The sequence below is a fragment of the Macaca nemestrina genome, chromosome 10 (genome assembly GCF_043159975.1).
Source record: "Macaca nemestrina isolate mMacNem1 chromosome 10, mMacNem.hap1, whole genome shotgun sequence".
In the NCBI taxonomy this organism is placed as follows: Eukaryota; Metazoa; Chordata; class Mammalia; order Primates; family Cercopithecidae; genus Macaca; species Macaca nemestrina.
Genome location: NC_092134.1, coordinates 133,926,474 through 133,943,400, shown reverse-complemented (window position 1 = coordinate 133,943,400; position 16,927 = coordinate 133,926,474).

Here is a 16,927-nt window from a genome sequence, read left to right as displayed (position 1 = left end):
TCACCTCTATGTGTCCGCGTATTCTCATCATTTAGCTCCCACTTGTAAGTGAGAACATACGGCATTTGGTTGTCTGTTCCTGCATTAGTTTGCTAAGGAAAATAGCTTACAGCTCCATCCATGTTCCTGCAAAGGATATGATTTCATTCCTTTTTGTGATTACATAGTATTGCATGGTACATATGTACCACATTTTCTTTATCCAGTCTATCACTGATGGGCATTTAGGTTGATTCCAAGTCTTTGCTATTGTGAATTACACTACATTTTTTATTCTTATTTTAGAGTGTGCTCCTCCTACTTATAAAAAATAGTTAACTACAAAATGGGCTTAGGCAGGTCCTTCAGGTGGTATTCCAGAAGAAGGCATTGTTATCATAGGAGATGACAGCTCTTTGAGAGTTATCGCCCCTGAAGACCTTCCAGTGGGACAGGATGTGGAGATGGAAGAGAGTGATATTGATCATCTTGACTCTATGCAGGCCTAATGTGTGTGTTTGTGTCTTAGTTTTTAACAAAAACATTAAAGAGGAAGAAAAAAGTGAGAATAAAAATTTTTTATATAGGAAAGAGTTTACAGAATAATCATATAAAAATATATTTGTAGAGTTGTACAATGTGTGTTTTTAGCTCTTTTATTACAAAAGAGTCAAAAAGTTTATAAAGTAAAAAGTTAGAGTAAGTTATTTAATATTATTGAAGAAAAGATTATTATAAATCTAGTGTTGTCTAAGTATATAGTGTTTTAAAAGTGTCTAGTAGTGCACAATACTGTCCTAGGCCTTCACATTCCACTCAGCGCTCACTGACCCACCCAGGGAAACTCCCAGTTCTACAAGCTCCATTAAGAGCGCTACACAGGTGTACCATTTTTTATCTTTTATATTGTGTTTTTACTGTACCTTTTCTATGTTGAGATATGTTTAAATAAACACATACTTACCATTGTGCTACATTTGTCTACAGTATTCAATAGAGTAGCATGCTGTACAGGTTTGTAGCCGAGGAGCTGTAAGTTACACCAGATAGCCCATGTGTGTAGTAGGCTATACCATCCAAGTTTGTATAAGCACACTCTATGATATTCACACAATGACAAAATTGCCTCGCGACCCATTAATCAGAATGTATACCTATCATTAAGTTGCACGTGACTGTATAATGCTATTTAATTAAAAACAATAAGTGGGTGTTTGCAGGAATAGTATACATCGGTACCTCAAATTTAAAAAGAGAACATTAGTGAATGTTACATTGTTTGGCATCTTTGTGAAAGATTTTGTTGTTTTAATTCTATAATGTGACAAAAAATTACTTAGTTTATAAAAATGAAATAAGTATGTAAATGTAAATAAATGTATTTCTAATAAAAACACCCAACATGCATATAAGCATATATCAGGTTATTTAGAATTATAATTATGAAAATACACTAAATTATAATTAATAGAAATATATACATAGCTAGCAAACAAACATAGTATTTCAGATTCACAGTTTTACAAATGGCATCCTTATTTTAAAAATTTCTTTAGTAATTGTTGCTATAAATAGAAATACAATTGAAATTTGCAAGTTGATTGTTATATCCAGTTACTTCACTGAATTTTTTTGTATTAAATTTATCATGTTAGGTGTAATTTTTCAGGTTTTCTATATTAACAGGTATTTTATCTCTAAATAATCCCACTTTTATCTTTTCTTTCCAATTGCAATATTTTCTCTATTTCTTTTCTATAACTTAAAAAATTATGAGTACATAATAGTGTACCTATTTATGGCATATACATGCTATTTTGATACAAGCATACAATGTGTAATGATCAAATCAAGTAATTAGGATACACATCACCTCAAAAATTTGTCATTTCTTTGTGTTGGGAACATCTGAAATCTATTCCCCTAGTTATTTTGAAATATACAATAAATTATTATTAAATATAGCTGCCTTATTGTGCTACCATTGTGCTACCTTTCTTCATACCCCTGACACTATCCTTCCCAGCTCTGGTAGCCATCCTTCTACCCTCTACCTCCTTGAGATCAATTGTATTAGTTCCCACATATGAGTGAGAACATGTAATATTTACCTTTTTGTGCCTGGCTCATTTCACTTAACATGATGTCCTCCAGTTCCAACCATGTTGTTGCAAATTACAAGGATTTTATTTTTTTATGGAATAATAATGTTCCATTATATATGTGATCTATCTGTACCACATTTTCTTAAGCCATTCATCCACTGATGAATACTTAGCTTGATCCCACATCTTAGCTATTGTGGATAGCACTGCAATAAACATGGTAGTGCAGATCTATCTTTGATAACCTGGTTTCCTTTCTTTTGAATATATACCCAGCAGTAGGTTTGCTGGATCATATGGTAGTTCAATTTTTTGCATTTTGAGGAATCTCCATACTGTTTTCCATAACGACTGTACTAATTTACTTTCCCACCAACAGTATACGAGGGTTCCCTTTTCTCCACACCCTCATCAGCATCCATTATTGCCTTTTTGATAATAGCCATTCTAACTGGGGTGAGATGACATTTGATTGTAGTTTTTATTTGCATTTCTCTGATGATTAGTGATGTTGCGCCCTTTTTCATATACCTAATAGCTATTTGTATGTCTTCCTTTGAAAAACGTGTATTCAGATCTTTCACTCATTTTTAAATCTAGTTATTTGGTTTCTTGTTACTAAGTTATTTGAGTTCATTATATATTCTGGTTATTAATCTCGTCAGTAGAATAGCTTAAAATTATTTTCTCGCATTATGTAGGCTGTATTTTCACTCTGTTGATTGTTTCCTTTGCTGTGCCACAGCATTTTAGCTTGATGTAATGCTATTTGTCCATTTTTGCTTTTGTTGCCTGTGCTTTTGAGGTCTTACTCAATAATTTTCTGCCCAGACCAATGTCTAAAGCATTTCTCCAGTATTTTTTTTCTAGCAGTTTTATAGTTTCAGATCTTATATCTAAGTCTTTAATTCATTTTAGTTTGGTTTTGTATATGGTGAGAGATAGGAGTTTAATTCTTCTGCATATGAATATGCAGTTTTCCCAGCATTATTTTTTGAGGGGACTATCTTTTTTTCCAATGTATGTTCCTGGCACCTTTGTCAAAAGTGAGTTGTCTGTAAACTCATGGATTTATTTCTGGATTCATTGGTCTATATGTCTGTTTTAATACCAGCACCATGTTGTTTTGGTTGCTATAGCTTTGCGGTCTATTCAGGTGTGACGCCTCCAGCTTTGATATTTTGCTCAGAATTGCTTTGGCTATGCTGGGTGTTTTGTGGTTCCATATGAATTTGAGGATTGCTTTTACTATTTCTGTGAAGAATGTCAGTGGCATTTCGATACAGATTGCATTGAATCTGAACTAGCTAAGGTTTTATTTTGAATGTTGAATAGAAGCCACAGAAAGGTTATATGTATATCATATGTATCATCTCCTATTTTAGGTAAAAAGATTGCAACATTTCATCCATATTTACAAAGTTTGTTTTTATTATACCTTTCTCATATTGAAGCAGTTTTATCATATTCCTGTTTTTCTAATAGATTTTGTTATCAATTGTAACATTTTTATTGTTTTGGCATCAATTGGAATGATTCGTGTTTTCTCTGCATAATGTTTATAAAGTAAACTATTTCGCTTCTCTCAAATGCTAAACCAGACTGAAATAAACCATACGGGTCATTCTGTATTGCCTGTTTAAGTTTATTAATGCACAGGAGATTACACTGTGTTTTTATTTATAGCTATGTACATGAGAGGCTTTGCTCTTAAGGATATATTGGGAAGCATTTCTCTTTTTCTGTAACCTAGAAGACTGTGTAAGGGTACTGTTTTATTTTAAAATGCAATTATTCACTAGTGATGCCATCTGAGTTTGTAGAATGTTTTTGTAGGAAAGTTTATGTAGGAAAGTCAATCTCTTCAGCACATATAGACATTTCGCCCATATTTACAAAGTGTATGTTTATAGAGGTTACTAAGATTTCGGTTTGTTGTATTGCAATTTGGTAATTTGCATTTTCAAGAATTTTCCATCTCTTATGGCTATAAAAGTATTCATAATATGATTTCATTATCTGTTTCATACCTGTAAAAATCACAATGGTTTTCCCTTCATCTATAAAAATATTTGTGCCTTCTCATATTCTTTAATAGTCTTTTATCAATTTTATTAAGTCCTTTCAATAAAAATACCTTCAGCCCCATTGACCCTCTCTACTGTAATTTTGCTCTTGGTCATGATTTTTTTTACTGTTTGTTGTTTTATTCCTACCACTTTACTTCTATTTAATTTCAGTTAATTTCATATTTCTGCTTTTATTCAGACAATTCAGTATCTGCAATTTTGTTGTAATGTATGCATTTAAGGCAATCCATTTTTCCCAAGAAAATATTTTGCTCTATTTTCCTTATAATTGATGTAAAAATTGTGAACATTTATTGTGATAATTTATTTGGCCTTTAGTTTATTTATAATTATATTTACTGAATATAAAACCATATAAAGTTTCTAAAGTTTTGATTATTGACTTCTGTGTTAGTAAACTGTAGTTAGAACATTTTCTGTGAGGCTAGAAATGTTCTTCATTTCTGTGTAAATGTAGCTAGTGTAACTAATAAACTTATGTTTAATGTTATTTACTTCTAATTAGTTAATATTAAACTTGAATTGGTACATTTTAACTGTCCACTGGCCAACTTTGGCTAGTGCTACTGTACTTAGAGCAAACTTCTAAATTTTATATTAAAATGCATAGGCTTATGAAAATATAGTGTAGCTTAAAAAATTAGTATTCCAAATTAGTATATAGTTTATATGTGTGTGTATACACAGGTGTGTTGGCTAATTGCATAGTTTAAATCTCTCTATAGTCAGTGATGTATCTGTTTGTGTGATGAGATGTGAAAGAGAAGTGATTAAATCCCTAATTTTATTATTTCCTCATTTATTTCTTTCAATTCTATATTGTGTATTATTAGGTACGCACAAATTATTTTAAAATTACTAATGGTATATAGAGAAATATATCACTATGAATATGCTTCTTCATTTCTAACAACAATTTCTGTTTTATCTTATTACAGTATATTAAAGTAGTTTTCTACCAGTTTGTGTTGCATGGTATATTTTTTCCATTTTTCATTTTCATATTTTTTATGTTTATGTTAAAGGAGTATCTTTATGAGTATCTCATAAAGACAGCAAACCACTATTTTTAAATACAAGCACTTTGTAACAAATCAAAATCATTCCATATGTATTTGTTAAATTTTAAAATAATTATTATTTATATTTTTAATTGTATGTATAAATATGTAAATATAATATATTTATTTAATATAATATTATTTCATTTCAATTTAACACTTCCAATTTTTGAACTCTCTTTTTCTTAACTTTTATATTAAGCTCTGGGTACATATGCAGTTTTGTTATATAGGTAAGCACGTATCACAGGGGTTTGTTGAACAGACTATTTTGTCACCCAGGTATGAACCCTAGTACCCATTAATTACTTTTCCTGATCCCTTCCTTCCCCCACCCTCTACCCTCAGGTAGGCCACAGTGTCTGTTATTTACCTCAATGTGCCCATGTGTTCTCATCATTTAGCTCCACTTATAAGTGAGAACATGCAGTATTTGGTTTTCTGTGTCTGTGTTAATTAGCTTAGAATAATGGCCTTCCGCTGCATCCATGTTGCTGCAAAGGACATAATCTTGTTCTTTTTTTATGAGCACCTAGTCTTTCAGGGTGTATAAGTATCCTTGATGGGCATTTAGGTTGATTCCATGTCTTTGCTATTATGAAGTGCTGTGATGAACACGCAAGTGCACGTGTCTTTTTGGGGATATACCTAGTAGTAAGACTGGTTGATCAAATGATAGTTCTAAGTTCATTGAGAAATCTCCCAATGGCCTTCCTCAGTGGCTGGACTAATTTACATTCATACCAACAGTGTGTAAGCATTCCCTTTTCTCCAAAGCCTTGCCAACATCAGTTGTCTTTGACATTTTAGTAATAGTCCTTCTGACTGGTGTTAGATGGAATCTCATTTCGACTTTGATTTGCATTTCTCTGATAGTGATGTGGAGCACTTTTTCATATATTTGTTGGCCGCTTGTATATCTTCTTTTGAGAAGTGTCTGTTATGTCTTTTGCCTATTTTAATGGGATTTAATTGTTTAAGTTCCTCATAGATTCTGGATATTGGACCTTTGTCAGGTGCATAGTTTGCAAATATTTTTCCCATTCTGTTGGTTTTCTGTTTATTGGAGTTTAAAGTTTCTTTTGCTGTGCAGAAGTTGAGCTTATTTTGTATATGGTATGAGGTATAGATCAAAATATTTTGTGTGTGCATATTGATAGCCAAGTGTTTAAACGTTTGTTAAAAAGATTATACTTTCTCCACTGAATGCGTTTCCATCTTTCTTGAACTATTCTACATTCCATATATTTGTGGATACATTTTTGCACTTAGTCTATTTGATTAATCTAGGTATCTATTTATCTGCTAGTTCCACATCTTGTGAAAATTGAGAGAAAGCTACAGAGATTTCCCATGGTCCTCACTCACGCACTACCTCTCCCATTATCAGTATCCCCCACCAGCATGGTATATTTGTTACGAATGAAACATCATTGTTACCCAAAGACCATAGTTTATGTTAAGTTTCACTCAGTGTTGTACACTTTATGGGTTTGGCCAAGTATATAATGATAGTGACGTGTCTATCATCATAGATCATACAGAATAATTGCATTCCCCTGAAAATCTTCTGTACTCTGCCCGCTAATCCTTTCCTCCTTCAAACACATGGCAGTCATTGATCTTTGTACTGTCTCCATAGTTGTTACTTTTCCAGAATGTCATATAGTTGAAATCATACAGTATGTTACATCTGAGACATTACATCTTAATCATATCATATATCTCAACCATTTTTGAGTGAACAGGTCAGTAGTGTTAACTATATTCACATTTTACAACAGATTTATAGAATTTGTTCATTTTGCAAAACTGAAACTCTACACACATTAGACAACTCCCCTTTTTGGCCCTAGCAATCAGCATTCTACTGTAGAGGACTACGTGCTCGCAAACCAGACGTTCCTGATAAGTCCTGCTCTTGCAAAGGAAGCAGGGCGTTCCTTCCCTGTAAACAGGGAGGACAAAGGAGCCAGCTGCAAACAGCAGACCCTGGGGGCTTGTTTATGTGTAAACATCTTGAAAATCCAGAAAGTCAGGGAAAGGTCCGAAAAACAACAATGTGTCTTGTGACTTGGCAACATTCCACAAACGACTGTATAAAATAAAGCAGAGTGCGCCATTCGAGGTGGCCACCATGTTTGTCTTGTCTTGTGTTGTCTTGTGTGTTCATTCCTTTGTTTAGGAAACACACGGACCTCAGCATTCTACTTTCTGTTTCTATGAGTTTGACTACTTTAGATATCTCATATAAATAAAGCATGCAGTATTTGTTTTTTTGTGCCTGGCTTATTTAACTTAGCATAATGTCCTTAAGATTTATCCATGTTGCAGCATGCAACAAGACTTTCTTTTTTAAAATAAAATATATTATCCTTTTTAAAAATGTTTAAACAACTTTATTGAGGTATGATTGACATACAAAAAGCTGTACATATTTAATGCATACAACTTGATGACATTAGAGATAAGTACATAACCATGAAACCACCACAATAATCTGTGTCATATCTGTATCTCTAAAAGTTTCCTTCCACCCTCTTTATTTATTATTATTTTTTGTGATACAAACACTTATCATAAGATCTACCCTCTTAGCCAAATCTTTAGTATACAACATCGTTAACTACAAGTTCTGTGTAGTAAAACAGATCTCTAGACCTTGTTCATCTTGTATAACTGAAAGTTTGTACGCTTTGACTAACCCTCCCCTGTTTTTCCCTCTCCCAGCCCCTGACAACCACCCTTCTACTCCCTGCTTCTATGAATTTTCTATTATTTTACTCAGCATAATATCCTTCAGGTTCATCCATGTTGTTGCAATAGGGTTTTCTTCTTTTTAATGGCAGAATTGTATTACATTTTGTATACATGCCACATTTTCTTTATCCACCAATTCATCAATGGGCATGTATGTTGCTTCTATGTTTTAACTATTGCAATGAACATGGGAGTGCAGATATCTGCTCAAGATCCTGATTTCAACTCCTTTGGCTCTACAGAAGTAAGATTGTTGGTTCATATGTCAACTCATTTTTAAATTTTTGAGGAACCTCCATAATGTTTTTCATAGTGACTGTACCATTTTACATTCTCATTAACAGTGCACAAGGGCTCAAATTTCTTCACGACCTAACCAACAGTTGTTATTTTCTGCTTTTTTCATAGCAGCCATGCTAATGGGTATGAAGTGATGTTTAACAGTGGTTTTGATTTATGTTTCCTAATGATAGTGATGTTGAGCATCTTTTCATATGCTTGTCGGACATTTGTATATCTTCTTTGGAGAAATATCTATTTGAATCCTTTGTCCATTTTGAAATAGGGTTATTTGGGTTTTGTCATTGGATTACATAAGTTCTTAATATATTCTGGATATTAATCCCTTATTAGATACATGATTTTGTTGCTTCTATCATTTGCTGTGCAAACATTTTAAAGTTTGATGTAATCCCATTTGCCTATTTTTTGCTTTTGTTGCCTGTGATTTGGGTGTTATATCAAGAAATGAGTGCTAAATCCAATTTCGTGAAGATTTCTTTACATGTTTTCTTCTAGAAGTTTTATAGTTTTGAATCTTATCATTAAGTCCTCAATACATTATGAGTTAATATTTGTAGATGATGTAATGTAAGGGTTTGACTTCACTCTTTTGCATATGTCTAACCAGTTTTTTCAACACTATTTCTGGAAGATACTGCCCTTTTCCCACTGAATGGTCTTGGCACTCTTGTTGGAAATCACTAGTCTATATGTGCCAACATTTATTTCTGGATGTATTAAGTTGTTGTTTCTATAGAGAGCAAGTGCCTGGGATATGCTATTCCTCTATCTTGTTGATGTTGCCTTCTTCCAATCTAGAATAGTATTCAGGGCAAATGTGGGCTCTGTGGAAGGTAATGTGGTCTAAATGCTCCTGGTGGTGGGGGATACGTTGACCATTCTCTGATTTTCGCACTGACTCAAGTCATCTCATAATCAATCCTACCTGTTCCACAAGATTATATCAGTCGTTGTCTTAAAATCCTCTTCAGTCATTTGATTATGATGTTTTGAGATGGAGATTTCTACATGCTGATTCTATTAGTAGTTAGTTTACTTAGCATCTTGGATGTATACATTTTTTAAAAAGCAAATTTGAAAAGTTTTTAAGTCAGTTTTGTCTTAATATTATTTTTCTACATCTTTCTGTATTCTCTTTTTCTCTTGGATGAATATTTTCCGTTAATCTATCCCAAAGTTGATGAATTCTTCCTTTTGAATCTCAATTTTTTTTTCTAGCCAATTTAGTGAATTTTTCATTTCAAGTAACGTACTTCTCAACTCAGAATTTGGTGTATTTCTTGGTTTTCATTTCTCTGCCAAAATTTCCTACTTGTTTTCTCATTGCCATCATATTTTCATTTAATTGATTGAACATACTTTTCTGTATAATTTGAGTACATTTATAATAGTTACTTTAAATTTTATTTTCTGATAAATCTATTGTCTTGTCCCAGAAAAAGTCAGATTTTGTTGACTGATTGTCTTTTCCTCCAAGTATGGAAGACATTTTCCAGTTTCTGCACGTTTTCTAATTTCTTATAATAGATTTTTTAAATAATATAATATCATACAAATAAATTTGGGGGGTTTATAAAGAATTTTGGGAGGTAACTTGCATACAATTTTACTGCAGAATCTCCTTTAAAATGCATTTACTGATGTTTTTGTTTCAAATTCTTATTTTTTTATTTTTATTTTGTGGCCCCATTTCCTAGGGATTGCCCTTGTGAATTACATAGCTTGGCTGTCAGCCAATATATTATTTTAAAAGATTTATTCAAAAACCTTAAGTTAGTAGAGGTTCCACTCTGCGCTAGTGTGTGTGTGTGTGTGTGTGTGTGTGTGTGTGTGTGTGTGTGTGTGTGGTGGAGGAAGTGTTCATAAATTTGCAATCAGTTCTCAAGTCTCCTTGGGCTTTTCCTTTTTACTGGAATCACCCTGGTGTCCTCTACACATATGCATATTTTTTTCAACAATCAAGAATAAAATCCTGCTGTTTATACAACATGGATGAACCTGCTGAGCATCGTGTTAAGTGAAATAAGGCAGATACAGAAAGACAAATATCACATAATCTCACTCATATGTAGAATTAAAGCAAAAAAGAGCTGATACTATAGAAGCAGAGTGATCACCAGAAAAACACCAGAACAGTGGTCAACAGAGACTGGAGGAAAGAAAAAGAGGGGGACAGGGCGAGAGCTTGGTCAATCGGTACAAAGTTATAGTTAGGTAGGAGGAATCAGTTCTGTTCTATTGCGTAGTAGGGTGATAATGGTTAACAGTAAGATATTGCACATTACAAGTTAGCTGGAATAGAGGCTTTTGAATGTTCTCACCACAAAGAAATGATAAATACATGAGACAGATGGATACACTAAATACCCTGATTTGATTATTGAATATAACATATATATGTATTGAATATCAAATTGTACCCCATAAATATGTACAATTACAATGTGTCAATTTTTTTAAAATTTAAAGAATATGTAGAGGGCTAATGTCATGAGGTCTATTGCACTCTCATGTTTAGGATTTTGTTATATTTATGGCTGGCACTGTTCTTCCCCCAGAGGAGACTACACCTCAGACTGAAAAAAAAAATGGGGTTTTCTCATTCATTTCCCGCAAAATTCAGCACTTTGAGTTGAAAAGCAGTGGTCAGCTGGGCGCGGTGGCTCAAGCCTGTAATCCCAGCACTTTGGGAGGCCGAGACGGGCGGATCACGAGGTCAGGAGATCGAGACCCACGAGGTCAGGAGATCAAGACCATCCTGGCTAACACGGTGAAACACCGTCTCTACTAAAAAATAGAAAAAAACTAGCCGGGGGAGGTGGCGGGCGCCTGTAGTCCCAGCTACTCGGGAGGCTGAGGCAGGAGAATGGCGTGAACCCAGGAGGCAGAGCTTGCAGTGAGCTGAGAGCCGGCCACTGCACTCCAGCCTGGGGGACAGAGCCAGACTCCGACTCAAAAAAAAAAAAAAAAGCAGTGGTCTATTACACTGTGCCCCAACCTCTGACCGCTAATCAAGTCTGTCCTTGTGGCAAAAACACTGTTGATTTTCCCTGCTTTCCCCAAGCTGTAAAAACTGCAACTGTTACTCACAGTACTGGGCTGTGGTGGGTGGGCAGGAGGCATGGGAGCAGCACTAGGTAAACTTACTACAAATTTACTGCATTCTTCCTTGAATCTCTAGCAGTTTTTCCAAGAATGAATAGTTCACAAATGATTAGCAGCCTTTGATCAATTTCCAGAAGCTTGGAATTTTTTTGTTAATTTGTCGTCTTCATTCAGTCACGGCAATACATTTTTATCTGTTCAGTGTGTAACACTCATTATCTTAGTGAATTGAAAGACTGAAAAGTAACGAGAATTAGCTTTGCTATTACAAAATTTAAATTAGTGTAATAGTTTTGATTTTGCATCTCATAAAATTTGTTTTCTCATACAAATTCGCAAACTCTGCCAGTAATTTTTTTATGGATTGCAGTCTCCTACAAAACCAATAATCCTTGGCTGGTGTGGCCAAATGGCAAACACTAATCTTGAGAACTTCTATATTTTTTCCTAGAAGGAATAATATTAGAAAGAAAAGAGCAATATGTGAACAATTCTATAAATATTTATTTCCATAGACAAATTATATAGAAAATATTCAGATTTATATATAACTATTAATCTAAATAAGTCATCTATTCATAAAAATATTGTTATATATTACCAGTATTAGCAATACGTTATTTTGAGTATTTCAGGTTTCCAATATCTTCAGAGAGGAACAAGAACTGTGTACATTTGAATTTTTATAGAGACAAACTTCTTTTGAATTTTGTTTGGAAATAAAAACATGTTTGTAAACACCAGCTTATAAACAAGTTTATAAACACTTAAGTGTTATCGCTTACACAAGTTTAATATAATGTTACTCCCGCCACCTGTAAAGAACATACTTCTAGTTTCTTCAAAAGCCATACAATTATGTTCTTAGAATTATTTTTAAATCTTTACATTATTTTAAAAATACATATCCAAGTACATACTCTTTCTTTCTTTGAGACAGAGGCTCGCTCTGTCACCTGTGCAGTGGCACGATCTCGGCTCACTGCAATCTCAGCCTTCCAGGCTCAAGTAATTCTTCGGCCTCCACCTCCAAAGTAACTGGGACTACAGGTACTGGCCACCAGGCCTGGCTAATTTTTCGTAGAGATGGGGTTTCGCCATGTTGGCTAGGCTGATCTCAAACTCCTTACCACAAGCAATCTGTCCACCTCGGCCTCCGAAAGTGCTGAGATTACAGGCGTGAGGGATTATAGGAGTGAGGGATTACAGGCGTGAGCCACTGCACCCTGCTATATTATTTATTTCTTAAACATCTGCAATTCGTTAAAATACATCATGTATAAAATATAAATCATAATATTATCAAGAACTATTCTAAGTGCTGAATAAAATGAATATTTCCACTCATATATTCAGTTGAATTAATTTCTTCTAGTCTCTGAAGGTGTTTAGAATGACAATTCAACACAACTGTGGGTGGCCCTAGGACAGGGCAGTTCTAACACCAGCAAGTTGAAACTGGTGAGGATGGATCTCACGCTGTGACTGGCCAGCAGGAAGTCTTCATTCCAGAGTGCCGGAGCTAGATACTGGAAGGCATGGAACAGGGATCCGGACAGCTAACAAAAACTTGCTGGAGGGTAGACACCCACAGGATGTCACGCAAACATGCAGCTGGCAGCCACAGCCATAGGAGCAAAAGGAGAGAAAGTATCATAAAAGCAGGAAGAAAAATCCTTTCTACTCCATTCTACACAGTGCCTTTTAGAGACAAAACTTATCATGTAAGCTGGCAAGGGAGAAAATTTATGGGATCTCTTCATTATGATAGAGCAGGGTAGTGAAGGATAGATTTGAAACTAAGAGGCGATAAATTGTGAATAAGCACACAGGGTTACTATGCAGCAACCACAATGTTGCTATACAACAGCCATTTGGATATACCCCACTTCCTCAGAGAATGTAACCAACATTACATTCTAAATCTGTTCTAGTGTAGCATTGTCAGTAATGAGTTCTGCTTTATGGTATAGATTGGTATCTTCACTGAGAAATAGTTTCCTTTGTTAATATCACAGTTCCATGTAAAAACATCATTTGCTTCTATGGCATGTAGCCCTTAACAATTTGTGTCTGTTTTTCTAGCTCCGTTAGTATCAAATTCATTGTCCTCTGAGTAGGTCACATTGTCTGCTCAAAGCATGGAAACCTAGCCTTGTTAACCTCTTACTTAAAACCCCTCAAAGACTTTTTACTGACTACACGGTACTACTCAAACAACATAGCTTAGATTATAAATCTTTCTTCCCACTCACACCCTTTCTTGTGGTTCCAGCTTGCTCCAGGCTCTGTTTTCATCTCCAGCTCTTCATAACGCCACTTAATAAACCAACAGTACTGGACTGCGTGTAGCTTTATTTTTTCATTTTAATGTCTCTCTTCTATGTGTTTGAGATTTCTGTCTTTGGTATGTTGTATGTTTTAACAACATTACCTTGATTTCTAACTTTTTTTTTTTTAATCTTCAGAAATCACCCAGTCTAGGACATCTTCTCTAACACCATTTTCTCATATTTAATGTTGGAGACCTATTAGAAAATTGTCATCTATAATACTATCTTTGAAAAAACCCGAAGTTTGTGTCTGTCACTGTGAATTACATGCTAATTTAAAACCATATGCTTCTGTGTATGCCTTAAATAGGGTGTGAACAGCTAGATGACAGGAATCATGCTTTACACTTTATTGAACTTTGTTTATTCATGGCCAAACAGTATGATTGCCCTATAATAGATAAAAGCCCGATAAATAAATATAGAATGATATTATGAAAATGTCGGTAATTTCCTATTTTTTACTTATTTTTGTTAAGCTTTGGTACTGTTACTTCTATGTCAAATAATGAAGACAACATTATTACAGTGTAGAAAAACACCAGGGCCTCTTGGCTAAGACCTCAAGAGGAGCATTGTAAGATTTTAGTAGTGATTTTTGTATTCTCCAAAATATAATGCAAAAGTTGTAGACTTTTAACCCCTTGCATTTTTTATGCCTCTGCACACAAATGAAGCTACTGGGGATAAAGGAAGAAGAAATAAGTCAGCTAAAATTTGAGCACCTGCTAATAGGTACATAAGAGTGAAAAAAACGTGACTTGAGACACCTTGCTTTCACTCAGATCTACAATTAATGAGCCATTTTCCTTTGGAAAAATAAAATGCTGTCTTATCCCTAGATCGTGTCTTTAGGCACTTGTGGTAAGTAACGTTACCAATTTAAGACATCTTCAAAATTCTAGACTTCTTTGATACTCAGAGCACTGAAGTAAACACAAAATCCATTTGAATCCAAGATGCAGAAGTCATTAAAGGCATCATTCCATTTACAAATGTGGAGATTACCACTCTAGCAGGAAATGAAAGGTTTAGTGGCAAACAAATAAGCAATCAGAGAAAAGTAACTAGGATGCTAATAAAAAATATGATGTCATCTGACCCGCAAATCATGCGTGTAAGTTACTTGAGAGCAATTTTTAAAAGGTACTATTTATTTATGGCTATTTATGCACAATTATAAAGATAATACCAGAGTGGGAAAAAACACTTTTCTGTTCCATTATACTACACAGATTGCAATTAAACAAACAAAAAAATGGTGTGTCCTAGCATGGATTAAGTTAATATAACACAAATATTTGCTAAAGATATTTCAAATGAATTGCTAAATTTTAGAATTATACAAAGTTTCAACTGAGTTGGGTCCAAAAAATCATTTAATCATTCCTGGTTTAGGAAGCTGTGCCAGAAAATATTAGTTAATTGCCAAGATGATGACCTGTTTTTCCCCAAAGTATACATTCAAGATTTATGGAATCTCTGCCTTGAGTTCATATGATTACAATACACCAGTTGATATTATATGTCAGTACGTAGCCCAGTAATACCTAGCTGAATGCAAAATAGGTTCTGAATATATATATATATATATATATATATATATATATATATTTCTTAAAATGTTTGCAGACTTTTTTACTTTTTCATTAGTCATCGTTTCACTTCTGCTTCAATATGCCCATGCATGTCCTGATAACATTGGGTGCACCATGGTGGTGTGGCCATAGATGCCCCTGCATATCCAAAGACTCAGCTCTGTTTCTTCCACTCCCTTTTATTTTCTTTATTGTCCATGTGAATTTTAAAAATTTGTCCTTTTTGACATGTCTTTTGTCAATTCAAACACATTTACCAAAAGGTCAAGATTACAAAATTTTTGCTTGGCAATAACCACACATTTTATGCTTTCATATTTGGACAAGTGTCCAGTAAACACCTCAGACCACATCCAGTTTTAGTGTCACAGCTTGAAGCAAGCAACCTGCCAAGAGCTCTGTTTCTCACCACAAACTTGCACTGCATGTTAAGTCTTTCCTGTGTACCAGGAGAGAAGGATTTTCTGAGACCACAGTGCAAGTTAGCTTACTGATCAAAAAGGCTAGTTGATTATTGGCTCTTCTCAACTAATGAACGTAATTAAAGAGCTTATTGTGGTGATGGATGTTCTCAAATAACTTGAGCTCAGGCTGTTTGCAAAATATTGTAACTTTTCTTCTAACAATAGTTTTTAAAAGTTATATAAATACGTCTATATGAAGTTTGTTCAGGTACTTTTATAGTCAAATTATTCTTTCTGCATAAATTCATTTGTGTGGGTTTTATTTCATGTATTAGAAAATATTATCTCTGAAAGCTATGCTATGTCCTTTTGCAATTCCATGTAGCATAAACCAGTACAAATGCCCAGCAAATCCCCAACAAGTTTATCATGATGACTATAGCAAAGTGAGTATATGTTCAACATTGAGAAATAAATTGGAGTTTTAACATACTATTTCTTTATCTAAGTAATTGTTTTAACTCAACATACAGGACTTATTTTAGAATTTTCTTCTTTGAGGATCCTTTCCACACTCTGTCAGTTGGTTTAGGGTTCTTTATATATGACAATATAACTCTCCTGGTGCTTAGCTTTATCATGGTATTTATTTCAAAAAACTTCTTTTAGGCATGTTTTGTGACTTCCTTGTTGGCTGTAAATTGACATTTGAACTAAATGAAATAGTAGGATATACAAATGTTCTTTTTTATCCTATTCCTTTCCCCTTTTCTCAATTCTGTATTTAAGAGACAAATAATCTCTATTCAATTGAAAACTACATACATAAAAATAACTCTTCAGGAAACTGTGATTCAAGTTTTCCCCATAAAAAGCCAGCATTTAAACATTTATTCGTTTCCTTTCAAAAACCAAATATTTGTTAAAATGTGGTTGTAAGAAATTATCAGCCCAAATTTCCTCTATATAGATCTATTTTTACTATATAAAATAGTTAATAGAAAATGCTGATTAGCTGAAAAGAATCTTGGTATGTCAGAAAATAATATATTTTCTTCAACTTGTTTTATATTTACCTATCCTGTTTAATTTTGAATTTGTTTTGTACTTTTTCATTTTCTATCACCTAAACTAAAAAGTAATTTCCAGCTGGGTGTGGTGGCTCACGCCTGTAATCTCAGCACTTTGG